General features: G+C 43.5%; 1 long non-coding RNA gene across 1 annotated transcript; it reads right to left on the reverse strand.

Moving 5' to 3' along the window:
- Positions 1-1110: 1110 nt before the first annotated feature.
- On the reverse strand, positions 1111-5625 carry LOC142777330 (uncharacterized). Its single transcript, XR_012888037.1, has 2 exons — positions 5415-5625; positions 1111-1607 (listed from the first exon to the last, which is right to left on the reverse strand). It is a non-coding gene; the product is annotated as an uncharacterized LOC142777330 (long non-coding RNA).
- Positions 5626-15198: the final 9573 nt, after the last annotated feature.

A 15198-nucleotide genomic window follows, 5' to 3' on the forward strand; every position in this document is an offset into this window, starting at 1 on the left:
CGGATCGTAATCATGCTTGGATGCGCGCAGTACAGTAAAAATTGTTGAATAAAAGCTATCACTGCGTCAGGGCTGCTTTACATATAGAGCTTAACATAAAAATTATTCCCATAGACATGAAGTCACAAAATCGACAGTAAGAAATTTGCTCAGCAATGTGGGCGAAACCAAAATATGATTATGGGTGTATACAAACACATGCTGCGTATACCTATCAGTCCTCGTCGTGAGCGGAGCTGTATTTGACTTGTGAAACGCACTTCGGCCCGACGAGGACTACTCCTTGTACGCTTAACAGAGATTAACAATAACCGATGTCTTCTTCGATCGGATGGGTCGTCGCACTGATGCATTTGTGAATACTAGTACACTCTAAAAAATGTTACACCCTTTAGGGTGTATTTGTTTTGTACCATGGGCAACACCCTCTTAGGGTGTCTAGGAACACCCTAAACAATAAGGTGTTTAGAAACACCCTGAACCATAGGGTGTAAAAAACGTTACAGCATACTTTATTAAGTGTTTATGAACATCCCTAAATTATGGGTGTTGGATGAAGCTACACCCATGCGAGTGGGGTGTACACTGAAAACCCCCTTGAAACGCTGGCAGTTATATGAATGAACATACTTGATCAAAAGAAGCGCAATTAACGGGCAACAAAAGCAGAGACACAGGAGGTGACGCTTAGACTTGTGTGTTGAGGAGAGCCGTTCACAGCACTCCATTCCATCAAATATGCATCACCAACTAGCCCAAGACACAATTGTTCTCAGGGAGAAGCATATATGAACCATCTGTGCGGCTGACAAAATAAGGTGCCATGGTCTTGAATTAGCTGCATGAAACCAGTGTATATATGTGTACGTAGACTGGGCCGTAAACGACCAAGACGCGGGAGGCACACACACACACACACACACACACACACACACACACACACACACACACACACACACACACACACACACACACACACACACACACACACACACACACACACACACGCACGCACGCACGCACGCACCACACCACAGTAGTGCAAGCAGTAACCTGTAGCGTAAGGTTCAACCGAACATAACGCCGAAGCAAAAAACAATTAAGCCCATATGTTAACATCTGCCTTTATTATAGAAAATCTGCAACTCTGACAAACAGGACTCTGATTGCATTCTGCAAAATTTGGAAATATGTCAAGTGACCAAGTTTGTTTCTCTCTATACTAAAAATTCATTGTTTGGAATACAATAAATATCCACAACTTGCAAAAACATTTGCGCTAGTCGGGCAAACGACTGAGACGTATGACGTTTGATTAACACCTATACAATAAAAAAACACGTAGAAAGAGTAAGTGAGTTTTCAGAGTCACATATACAACATATTACAACTCGCAGTATAAATTTCGACATTAAAAAAGAGAACAATCGACAAGGTAGTGTATTTGAGGTTGTATTATTGTAATGTCAATGTTGGTACACTTTTAATTGCAAAACCACTCGTCACTGCTGCTTGCACAATCATCTTCAGCTGCTAAGATGACTGGTGCTTTCGAGAGAAGTGGGGCGAAGCTGTTCTTTCTGTACAGAAAATTCAATTCCGGAAACCTAAAATAAATACACAAGGAAGAATGACTGAAATTTCTCAAAGACTGCAACATACAGTGTGCACCAGGCATAACTAACTGCTTTCTTATGTGTAAGTATAAATTGAGTGCATAGCAAGCATATTCAGTGGCATCGGGCTCCACTGCAGTGAGAAATGCTAGAAAAGGTATGCTGAGCAATAAACGCTATAAAAAGCGCGCTGTGGCATAATCATCATACTTTTCGTGCCATATATGAACCTTACTTTACCATTTCAGCTTGCTCGCGTAGGCAAATTAAAAGGTGCCTGTCCAAGTTGATAATGTTCCTTTAGCTGCATGGAACAACCAATCTAAGTGAATGTCAAGTTCTATGCTTAAGTATGCATCCACACAGCTGCATGTGTATTTTCAGATCTACCATGGTACTCACTCGATTAGTTTATTAAAGTGAATACAGTACGACGTGCAACAACACATACATATTTCATCTGTATTGCACAAAAACACAATGCCACTTAACATACATGATGGTATGCGCATTGAGAAGGTATTCAGTGCAGGTAGCTTGTAAAATTGAGTAATGTACAGTTACGGATTAAAATGCAAATGATAAAAGTGTTCTTGAACTGACTCACATTGACACGATTATATAATGGAAGAATTGGCTATTGGGTGATTCCACATCAGACGTCCCAGCCATTTAGGTGACCACCGGAAATGTATTAAAAAATCGCGCCGATTTTACTGCATTAAAAGGGGTAACGGCTAGAATATTTCGCAGACGAATAATTTATTGGTGACGTGGCTGGCACCTGAACTTCTTGGAATCTCGTCTGGATGTTTGTGAAAAAAATTCTTTCATAAGTATCTCTTCTTCTGTGCCAAATTTGGTCTACAAGTTAAGTGAAGGGCTTGCATAAAGTGTTTGAGGCTCAGTAATATTACCATTTTTGACCACATACGCCTCAAATAATTTAGCCAAAATGTGTTATATCTGCATTTTTCTATATCAATACTGCACTTTGAATGGATATCTGAGGAGTGAATACTGAATCTGCACAAGGTATATTTGGAGGAAAAAATATTTTATACCTCTCAAGCTGTCACACTTTACGAGAAAAAATCGCAAATTTCACAAAATAATTGTTTTGTCTGTAATGAGACGCAACTTGCACCATGTGGTGGTTGAATTAAAATAGACTTTGTACCTAAATTGAAGCAAATAAACAGTTCTTTTCATGTGCCAAAATTTGTCCTAGCAATTTATGTTTTGAGAAAAAGATCACAGCATATTCACGGAGTGAATGATGATGAGTGGGGCGTAGCGTTCGTCCGTCCGGACGCACAAACTGATGGACAGACAGTCTGACGCCAGCATGGACGAACAGAAAGACGGACGGACTCACGGACAGACTGACACACGGAAGCCCGGACCGATGGATGCACAGACGAACGGACGAAAGCACAAATGTACGGACGAACGATTCGCCCCACGAATGATCATTTTGTCCGTGTATATGCTGTAAAAACCACTAACACTATTTATTGTGCAACTCATGAAGTGGCTACATAATATTAGTACGACTACAGAGGAAGGAACGACCCACGGCCTCAAGAGCTTTGCCTGTAAATTATTTTTGAAGTTCCAAGCTCCCCATTCGCCATTTGGTCATCTTGCAGCCGACGCCTCGATGTTCCCCATTGCCGTTGATGGCAAAATTTAAAAAAATATATATTTTATTCCTTGAAATAGAAATTGTAATGATAAAACTTGTCACATACAAAGAACTGTTTATTTGCTTTCAATTTAGGTAAAAGGTGATTTTTAATTGGACCATCACATGGTGCAAATTGCGTCTCAATACGGACAAAAATGACAATTCTGTGAAATGAGTGATCTCTTCTCGTAGAGGTTAACAGCTTAAGATGTCTAAAAATAATTTTTCATCAAAATATCTTTTCTGTGAAGTAAGTAGTCACAGCTCAGATATTCATACAAAGTGCAGTATAGCAATGAGAAAATGCAAAAATAACACACTTTGGCTAATTCTTGCAGACGTATGTGGCCGAAAATTCGTATTATTATGGCTGAGTTTCAAACACCTTACATAAGCCCCTTTACCTAACGTGTACCAAACTTGGTATAAAAAATGGTGCGGAACTTGTAAAATATTTTTTTTCACAAACAACACTCAAACAACAGCCTGCAAAGTTTGAAAGGCAACCAAATGACCAAAAACTTTTTTCTCTCCGAAATATTCAAGCAGTTCACTGTTTTCAGTGCATTAAATCAGCACAATTTTTTTTGAAACACATTTGCCATAGCCGCAAAATTTGCTGGGAAATGTCGAATAAAGTGACCCTGTTACCTTCACTCAATGACCATTGCATACTGCTAAATTAGGGCCATTTGTTTCAATCAAGCTGTCAGGGTGAGAAAGCATAACTCCTTCCCAATGCAGCGTAGGCTGTTCAGTGGCTGTGCGTGTTGTGTTCCAAGATAGATATGCTGCCCAGTCTTACATTTTGGCTGCAACACATGCTTAGATACCGTGAAGTATGTATAACATTAAAGTATTTTTTTGTGCAACAAAAAACTAATAATACGCTTCACATAGCGAAAATACCTTTAACATCTGAAGTACTTGGCAAAGTTAAACGCCAAGAAGAGGCGAGGGCAATATAACACTGAATAAAAAGAATAATATGAAAGTTACGCATGATGGAAACAAGCGGAATAAAATGTACTCGAACGTTAGCAGTTACGTTCAAACAAGCGTTTGCACTGTTCAAGTAGGCAATTCGACCACACACACAGACTAAAGGTCTGTTCAAACAAAAGCCCAGCTTCAGTGCTCGATCCGCTACATAGGCACGGCTGTCGGCAGTGTCACGCTACGTTGCGGGTGAACGAAAATACCAGTGAAGACAAATTTAATGAAATTGAATGTATTAGCAAGTAGGCAAACTTCGCGAGGCACAGCTCACGCAAAACAGTATGATGTGTTGCCACCCGATGCATCAACCAGAGTTATCACGGTAGTGTTACCGCACAAAACGAAAAAGAACCGAAAAGAACGACATGGACACCACGCAATTGTTTTCCGTTCTCGGTCTTTTTGTACAATAAGAAAAAAAAAGAAAGTAAATGAACTACCGACATGCCCAAGCATATGCGTCTTACATACGGTTGATGCTTAGAGCTAACAGGCGCCGTCCCCACACATGTATTAATTAGTAAACTAAAATTGATGTGCAGCACGAGCGGGCCCCGTTAAAAACGGCTGCCAACAAAGGGCACCGCAAAAATTTGTTCTTTCTTCGGTGAACCTCAGCGGCGCACGCTCACTCTGCTTTGTACTCCAAACAATCTAAACAAACAAACAAAAAAACTTGCCCACAATCACACTTCGCCATCATCCCCGTCAAACATTTCAGACAAATATTTTCGCTGTGTAAATATATGCTGATTTGAGCCCCGCCGCGGTGGTCTAGTGGCTAAGGTACTCGGCTGCTGACCCGCAGGTCGCGGGTTCGAATCCCGGCTGCGGCGGCTGCATTTCCGATGGAGGTGGAAATTTTGTAGGCCCGTGTGCTCAGATTTGGGTGCACGTTAAAGAACCCCAGGTGGTCAAAATTTCCGGAGCCCTCCACTACGGCGTCTCTCATAATCATATGGTGGTTTTGGGACGTTAAACCCCACATATCAATTAAACATATGCTGATTTGTCATCAACTAGTTGAAACCAAATTGTTTGAAGGCGTTATTCTCATGCTCACGCAGTTAACAAAGCGCTGAACGGAACAACGTGAGAGCGGTACTCACTATTTCACTTCGAGTGCTCGACAATGTGAATCCACAGGTCCAGTCTTCAGGATGGTGCACCGTCGCAATAATCAGCACTGACAGAACACACTGGTGGAGCACAGAGCGCAGGCACATTTCAAACTAAACTACGACTAATAAACTCTACCGATCGAGAACCCACGCGCACCACACGCACACACACGGGAGGGTTTATCGCCAGCGCACGCAGTGAAATGTAAGACGATGTCGACCCTTTCCCGCGCTGTGCGCCCGGCACGCAGCAATACCGGGCAGCCAAGGTTGTCTAGGCGATGAGACTTCAAGGCATCGGCGTGCTTTCAGACCGGCTAGATCCGGTATAACGCTAGCTCCGGCCCTCTGCTGATAGCGCGGGCACTGCTTTTTTTTTTTTGCGGCAGCGATCTGTTGCGTTATACTCGTTTTTTAACAGTGCGTCTGAATCGCAGTGAACTTTGTGACGGTGCAGTGCAGCCAGCACGAGCTACTAGTCAAAACGCGCATTTGTAATATTCAGGAGCAATGTTTAGCGCACCTTCACCGACCTAATATAGTGAATTTTGGTAAAAAAGCTAAGCTGATGCTTTTTGCTTACCTCTATGGGTCTTTAGGGACTGCACGTTCAAGGTCACACAGGCGATATTTCATCAGCACTTTCATTTCGGTAAACACATTGCAACATCGCATGCATCGGCCGTCACCCTAATCGATGAGAACATATTGCCACGTGCGTATTGCGAGGAAGACGAAGACGACAGCGCATACGCGCATCTGCACGCTTTGAAGCAGCAAGCAATAACAAGAAAGAAGAGCAACGCTCTGGCACGCAGTAAAGAAAAATACTGACCTGCTGCTACTTTCTCAACCTGTTAATTACTACTTCTGTCTTCACGTTGCGGCATTACTTTTGTACTTAGCTTGCAATCCTTGGAACAAGACCACGGCTGAGAATATTTCATCAATGCTGTTTTCTCACTACCTACAAAGTCAAAGCTTTGACCGAAGCACGTCTGCTGGGGAAGTTACATAAATTAAAAAAGGAGGATCTACAAAAAAAAAACGGAGAGAGAGAGAGAGAGAACTAGAGAATGTGTTTCGGCTCCACTGAGGAGAGCTTTGTTCGCAGTTTAGTCCACAAGGCTCCCGTCATTGTGAGCAAGGCTGCTTCAAGGTCACCGAAATGTCCTTATTCTGCATTTTTCTTTATGGTCGGTGTCCTCTTCCTAATCTCCATGATGCACTCCTAAGGACACATGAAGATGAACATTTGCTACAGTAATTAAATAAAACGTGCCTGCTAGCCTGCTAAAAATACATGAAGTCAATGTTTGTTTTTAAGGGACCTGATGGCCTGCTGACGTGGTGGTTATGGGTAAACAACTGTGCTGTGGTTTTTTTTTTTGCAGGTGGTGGTTGTTTTATCTCCGGCTCTAAAAGCTTTGATCTTATGGGGGACGGGGGAGGGGGAAGTGTTCTATGCATGACTACACCAATGTGCGCAACATTAGCATGTTCAGGTAAATGAGTGTACTTTGTGAGTTGACTAATCACGCAAATCACACAGATGAAAGAAACAGGTACAGGAGAATTGGCCCTTACTCTATTGAACAAGCGTCGCTCCTATTGTATCTTTCATCTTATAGTAGTTAGCGTGCTTTATCGATGAAAACTGCGTTTCGATCACATTACCTTCTGCTTCGATTCATTACTAGACTCGCAAGCTGCTAGTAGTGGGAGCCTTGCTGGTATCAAGATGGTTAACGTATACTAACAGTATAAGCAAAACGGCCCGAAAATGCCGTGCATTTGTAGCCTTGTAGGAACGTGTTCTCAGATTTGGGTGCACGTTAAAGAACCCCAGGTGGTCGAAATTTCCGGTGCCCTCCACTACAGCGTCTCTCATAATCGTCTGGTGGTTTTGGGTCGTTAAACCCCACATATCAATCAATTATTTGTAGCCTTGCTCATTACACCCCAAATATAAGAGTGTAAATGGGTTGTTTTAATTACAAACACCTCAAATTTCAAGAATGGTGCATAAAAGAATGTTCATAAGGGTGCTTTTATTGCGTAAACCCGTTTTACACCTTTTAGGGTGTAAAATTTTTTAGAGTGTACATTCAATGGCACGACGAAAGGCCGTTGCTCCAAACGACCACTGCCCTGTCGTTTACTGAATTTTACTGCGATTTCTTTACTTTTGCTTACTCTCTTCACAAGCATATTCATGGGGAGAGGAGGGGGAGTCTTATGTCGATATACGTGTGCACCACCTGTACGGCCGGGCATGAGTTTTGAACTGGAGCCTCATTTTCTTGGAACTGGGAGTATACTAGCGTAGGTTTTACAGTTACAATATCTCGGCCTGTTATGTTTAGGCTAACTTAATGGATACAGAGCTCAGTTATACTCCTAAGGGGAACGTGTAGGGCCGGAACTTGAGTTACGCCGCAGAGCGTCATGGTTTTCAGACCAGGAGCGTATGGCGCTGACGAGAAGTCACTTTCTCCCGAGTGTCGGCCCACTAAACTGTTCGCTGGCCCAAAACTCGTCTCTGGTAACTGAGGCCTTGCCCTTTATACAAATAAAAAAATTGGCTGCTTCCGCCCACCAACCACCGAATATAAGCGCACTTGAGAGTCTGCCTGCGTGCGAAACAATAGGAGAGACTAGAGCTGGCGAATGCATGTGCTTTGGGAATACGATCCACGGGCGGGGATCAGGAGTCCATTGGAGACCGGTGTCAGTGGCGGGGGAAAGCGCAACGCCATTCGCACTGGCTCAAACTGTTATTTTCGTCCCTCATCTCATTCTCTTTCTCCCGCCCTCTGTGTTCTTTGATTGTAAACAGCGCACGACGGGCCGTGGAGGAGCAGTATCGGCTGTAACCATGCTGTGGTAGAACGGCGAGTTTCTGTGCTGCGTACTTCTTCGCAGTGCACTGCGCTCTAACACTAAGTGATGTGTAGAAGAGTGAGGGCCTCATTGTTGCACCTATTATTAAGTGCGAATTAGTCTTCCCACTTGTAATCACCCTATGCAAATGCAATACAGTTTGCTCATAATCATTGAAGGTCTCCTGTCGAATACTCACCCCAGCCGAACTACATCACCGAAGTTCTCTCGCGTGAACTTCGAGGGAGAAAAAGAACCTTTACTCCACCTGCACAAACTACCACGGATAGTCACGTCACAGAGTAAAGCTTATGCCTGTGTGCCCCCCCCTCCCAAGAAAAAAAATTCTGGCTACGTCCCTGTCAGGTATTATTGTCAGTTTGAGCTCGTCCTGCATCTACATGTGTGCTGGTTTCGCGCGTCTGTTTTTGTGTTTGAGCAGCTTGCTTTAAGTCTCAGCAACTTTAAGTGTGTAAAAGATAGTTCGCGTTCATCGCGTTACCTTCTTTTTGTGCAACCTCTGTGCTTTAGGAGTGAGCTGCAAGTTTCACGCGGCTTGTCGTTCTTCGCGTGACATCAAAAATTGTTGCTGTAGCTTTGCCTTCTCCTTGTGGCGATACAATGCACAATAAACGCCTAACAACCTGTGTGAAGACACGCTTTACTTCGTTGCTTTAACAATTTCTATGACAGAGGGATCAGCTATGTTCCTTTATTGAAAATGAACGTATGTCGTTTACACTCTTAACGATGTTGTCGTAAACATGGCTGTGCAATGCTTTGTCAAGCCCTTTATTATTTCACACGATTAGGAAAAAAAAGATGTGGTTGTTGTGTAAGCGCACTGGCGCGTGTGGTTTGTTAATCCTGTAAGCAAAAGTGGAGATTCATGTACTCCGTCTATCGAACTCAACGAGCCTTGTAAACTCCCAGATGACGTGCGACTGCGCACTCCCCGACTGCGAACTATGACGCAGAAGTTACACGGTGTTTGTGGTGTTGCGGCTTCCCTCTCGTGCCCGTAATTCTCGCTTACCGTATTTCACCGCGACTTACTCAGTTTTTTTATCATTCTATGTGCACTTTGATCTCGAGCAGTGCTTCATTTTGGGAGCATGTTACGTCATGTTGTGTTCGCCACGGTGAATCAGTGGCTACAGTGCTGGGTTGCTGACTTCAATGTCGCGAGTTTGATACCGGCTGCGGCAGTTACGTTTCGATGGAGGCGTAAGGGTAGAGGCCCGTCTGCCGTGCAATGTTAGCTCACGTTAAAAAACACCAGGTGGTCAAAATTTCCATAGATCTCCTGTTTTTGAAAGCTATATATGTGTGTCCTCTCGAACAAACTTCTAGCTACGAGTGTGCCCCTGTGTCCTCGTTCTCTTCTCTAGTTCTTGTTACGTACTGCGTCCCATAGTTTGTTTAACTAGAATGAATCGTTACCAACTACCCAATTGGCTTTTTTACAATAGACCAAAGGTCGACAAAAATGTGGTGCTCACTCGGACAGGCACGAAAAATAAAATTTGTGCTTAGGGAACACTCCAACTCTGACTAACTAAAGTTTCCTCAACCTAACTCAAGACTCCCACAAATGTTTTACTACCTGAATAACTCAGACTGAGAACAAAAAATAAATCTTTTTGCCCGGCGTCAAAATGGCTTATTGTTGGAATACCAAGCTCTCTGTTTCGCTGAAAGAAATTTATTGAAAATGTAAGTTTCTTAAGCATTTTGCTCCGGCTTTCAAGTGCATGAGTATACAGGCACCACTTCGGTCTAGGCCAGGAGTTCTCAATCATGTTGATCTCAAGAAACTCTACTGAACAGGACTGTATCCGTGGAAGGGGGGCTTCTGGGGCTCCAGCTTTGCTTCTCCCCCTCCACTCCCAACTGAAAGTTTTTTTCGCATTGTAATGTATGAAAAGCGACAACCGCTACTTGCACCGGAAATCAATGTGGATTTTTTCCATATTTCCTTTTATCAGTAAAAACACACAAGGGCGAACGTTATTGTCCCTTGAGTGCCCTGTGTAACTACGGAGCGCAACATACTGTAATAAGTTTTTTGCGGATTGGGGTGCAGTGTCGTGTATAACCATTTTGCGGCGCAGTGAGACGCTGATTTACAGGCTCCTCTCTCATGCTCAGCGGAGTCACCCACAAGCAACTATTATTGACTAGCCGGGGTGCAAGTGATATACTTGTGATAGGTTGAAGTCAACCTTCTACAATCATGACTTCACCTTGCTTTTGGAACATTTTTGCTTTTTTTTCGGGATTAGCTGCAGAAATTGTGTTGCAACTTGTGGCTGGAATCTTCAACACGTAATGATGATTATATGTTTCTTTAGCTGCTTACCGCCGACATCTCTTTCCCTTGTACCTGTACGCGAAGTGGTGAGTTCTTTCTAAACAAATACAACCATCGTACTACCCAAACGAATGAAAATTGTGTGTGTATCGCACGTGCTGGGAACCAATACATCACTATGTTACCGTATGAAATGGCGAATTCAGGGTATGTATACATCTATTTAAACGATGGAGACGTGAGGAATTCCGCTGTTGCTCTCGCTGCTGAATAGAGGGGACTCAGCATATATAATTTAGGGCTTGTGGGAAAAGACAACGAAGTGGACGTTGTTGAAAATATAATAAGGGCCCTACTTTTCCATGTAGAGAGTCTAGCGAGATCACAAGTTAAGTAAGCACTCAATGTTCTGCTAAACGGTCCAGTTGATGCTTCTAGCCCAGCTTGGCTAGAAGCATCACCAAGAATTTAGCATAACCGATAACACATAGCCTGTTAGTAACCGTGAAATCGGGCCTGGCAGCGTCCTTTTTGAGGGGTTACACATATTTACGAAACTGAAAAAGAGATTATGACCGCTCTTATGGAGCCTTTGTTGAAAAGGTACATAAAAGACAGAGAATTGAGCATGCCACTCTCAGTGCGAGAATCTCATTTTTTAGTACTTTTAGCAGCTGATGCCAGCTATTCTGAGGCGCAAATATGAGCTCTATTGCGCCATTCGGCTAGTGACGGCATGAGAGTTGCCTGGAGAGCTTCAATCTCGAGAAAACAGTGCTGACCGATGAAAGAATGATTGACAGCATTATGCGGGATTGCTAAATTCATTGGGATTTATGCACGCTGACAGACATTCCTATACTCTGAAAATGTCATGTTGAATATCATGTAAACCTGTAAACTTAGGCGTGATGCACTTGCAAATGAGTCGTGAATGACTTTTCAAGCACCACGTGACCAAGAGTAAGCGTGCAGTTCCTTCAGGAAGACGGGATGACAAGTCTGCGTGCTGTGGTTCTGTCATGTGGAAGCGCGACGGAGCCGTGTTAGCGTGTGCGGCGGATATCACAAGGTTACCACCCCACGCTAAACACGCGTAAACCTTTGTCATTACACATATAGAAATCCATATAGGGGAGCGGCTACATGCTGCGCCTAATGCCCGAAAGGCGAATATGCGCACTCGCATACACGAACGCGACATGTGCATACGCATGCTCGTACGCCTTCTCCCCGCGTCCCGTGAGAGGAATACGAAACTTCTTCAAGGAAGGCTGTCGATGATCCTTTGAAAGTCTGCTCTAAGCCATATTTGTTGCGGATTCAGCCGAGAGCTGTGGTGGTGTTTGACTATCGCAGCGCAAAACATTTCGCCGTGTTCACCTCTACAGACATTCTTAGCGTTGAATGAGAGTTGATAGAAGCACACCATTATGATTGTATGTTGTTATGTGAAAAATTCCACCACGCTCTGAGGACTTGGGGGAAGCATTTCTACATGAATACTGCATATATTGAGGCAACTGAACTGCCGCTCATAGGCGATTTAAATAAAAGTAAGAAAGTTTGCCATGCTCCACTTGAACTCTATGGCAGCAGATAATATTGATTTGCTATAGTTTCTTGAGTGCTTGTTACATATAAGGTGCGAAAGGTCCCTTAATGACGCATTTTTTTAGCGGAGGGTGACAAATTGCTGTAAGAGAAATGACACACTATTTCTCTTTCTTTTTAACATGCATTCGCTTTCAGTTTTTTCTGATCAGTTTTAATGCCGGACCAGTGAGTTCCTCAGAGATGTTGCGTTTCAACATGTGTGTTGTTTTTTTTTCGCTTTTTTTCCTTGAAAGTCATGTCTCATGTACTCGTCACTTGCATCCAAACCTATATATATATGCGCTTAAAAGCATTTTTTTACAGACACATTCAAGGGACCCTATAGAACCTTGAATATGCTGCGTGGAAAAGAAAGCTTCTTTTTAGCGGAAGTGAGCATGAAAGGTTTGATATGAGTGAAGAGTCGTATGCAGAAAACTCACTTGTTATTGGCCTATGCTTGTATTACATGAAAGAAGTGACATATCCGGCAGCATATGGCCAAGTGCTTAGCTTCGGTCAATCAGTCATAAAACCGAGTTGAAGCAATCAGTCATCAGAGTAAGATTCACGAGTTTGTTCCCTGCATTGCACTCTTAAGTTGACGATGTAAGCCGACCTAAGGTGTCTCAGCAACATAAAAGTATTTCAGCAGTAAATTTTTTAACTTCAGTTTTTAGCTATTGGCTTGGTGCATCGCGTTTTCTAGGAGTGTATTCTACAAGAATAAAAGAAAATATATGGGTCGTATGTCTTATGATACTTATAGTCATCGCATTTCTTACAATATAAAGCCAGATAAATATGATTTTATTACGTACCTTTGGTAAACAATAGGGTACACTGAAGGCTTGCTGGGTAAAATATTATGCTATCGTGCCATACCTCGTTTTTAGGATTCGCTGTAATGGAACGCCAAGTGTGGCAAAGCGTGTTTGATATAACATTTGTCTATTTGTGAAAAAATAGAGAGATGCTTGTTCACGCTTTATATTGTTTTGCATCCTTGAAATGCACAAAGGCTTACTGAAATATTTTCTCAAGAACTAGAGTAGTTGGGGAGTCATTGGCGGAAGTGTCTTGCCTATAATTTCTCTGCAAAACGTTCAGCAACTTCTCTTCCTTCCTGCAGCTAAGTTGGAGAGGAGAGAACAGCATTGCGGGCGAAGCTTCCTTCGGAGAAGCTACCCAAGCAGACACGTGCTGACTGGTGTGCGCGCCGGACAGAGAGGCGAGGGGTCGCCCTCACTCCGTTTCTTTGCTCCTCTGGCGCACATGCTCAGTGCCGTCTTTAAGCTTGCATGATGGTCACGCTATAGTAAGCATGTGAAAAGCGTCCCGTATGTCACGCCTGTCATGCATGAAGAGGGGATCGCTGATCACTCCTAGCAGGTGTGATCGATGAGCTTGGAGAGAAATCACGCATGCTTTAGCGTGTAAAAAATTTAAAACACACGCATAGGTAAGCACAGGATTTCTTAGAGTGTACAATCGAAACAACTGGCCCTGTATCTGCATGTAATCCTGAAATGTCGTCTAAAGACGATCGTCTTGCGTGTGGAGAGAGTGAACGAAACATTTATTTGATGTTCTTCGCAAGAAAATTGGTGAATGGTATTCCTGAGGCGCTGCGTTAAAGTGCCTCGAGCGGGCAGCAGACGCTCACGAGCGCATCAAGACATGTCGCACGTGAGCCATGGGCGCCATCTGGCAGTTTCTGTCTCAGAGGTGATAAGGTGTAGAATGCGAGGCGACGGGTAGGTGCCGCTACCATCTCGTGTTAGCAAAGCGTTTGAAACACTTCCCGTTCTGTGCAAGCGTTGCATGGTAAGCGCAGCGTGATAAGCGCAACAGTCCTTAAAATTACCAATGCATGCGTTTTCTAGTAACAGATGCTTATGTAGAATATATGCGTGTTGTTCTGGTGCCCCAGACATGCACAATAATTGCTTTTTAATTGACAATTGAACAAGCATGAACGCTCAACCTTGAGCAACCTTGGTGGTCACTGCGAATTGGGTCGGCCAATTCAAGTACGCGATGCCAGTGGAAGTAAACAAACAGACAAACTTACAGACAGACAGAACAAAATTTTTGCGTCAGAGGTCCCCAAGAAAGACTATTGTCTTTGAAAATACCACGCCTAAATGAGGCTGAACTGTAAATCTAAGAGGGATGCGCACATAAATGAGCTGTAGATGTTATTTAAAGCACCATGTGACCAAAAACAAGCGCGCGAATCTTTCAAGTCCGTGCGAGGGCAAGGTTGCGTGCCTTGGTTTTGCAATGTGCAAGCTTGAGGGAGCCCTGTACGCACATACAAAGATATCAAACGCTTACAATTCCGTGGTGAACACGCGTAAACATCTACCATCACGCATGTGCAAATCCTAATAACGGAGACGCGATATGCGGTACCATCTACCAGAACAGCGAATATGCGTACTAACAACCACGAATGTGACGAGGTGCGTGCGCATGCGCATACGCCTTCACTTCGCACCTATTGCGAAGAACACAAAATATCACCTGGGGAGGCGGTCGAAGCGTGTGCGCTTGAATGGCTGTTTTCAGCTATAATCTTTGCGGATTCAGCAGTGGGCCGTCACGACGTTTATTCATTGCAGCGAAGAGATTTCGGCCGTGTTCACTTCTACAAACATTCATCACATTCAAAGTTAGTGGTGCGAGCACACAAATTGTGATCGTGATGTGTTTATGAGACAAAAAGTAACGGTGTCTAATGGCTCTGCGCAGGATTTCCACATGAATGGTGCACATACAGTGGCTGCTCAACTGCCAGTAATGGACGGAAAAGTATATAGGTATGAACGTTATTAATGCTTCGCTCTTAATCTACATCAGCAAACATTAGGCATTTACAACAGTTTCTTGCCTGCCTGCTGCATGTGTGGTAAGAAAGCTGACCAAATGAAGCAGGTGGTGGTGGTGGTGTTGCAGCAGGCGGGGTTAGCCTGG

The sequence above is a fragment of the Rhipicephalus microplus genome, chromosome X, assembly GCF_043290135.1.
Source record: "Rhipicephalus microplus isolate Deutch F79 chromosome X, USDA_Rmic, whole genome shotgun sequence".
Lineage (NCBI taxonomy): Eukaryota > Metazoa > Arthropoda > Arachnida > Ixodida > Ixodidae > Rhipicephalus > Rhipicephalus microplus.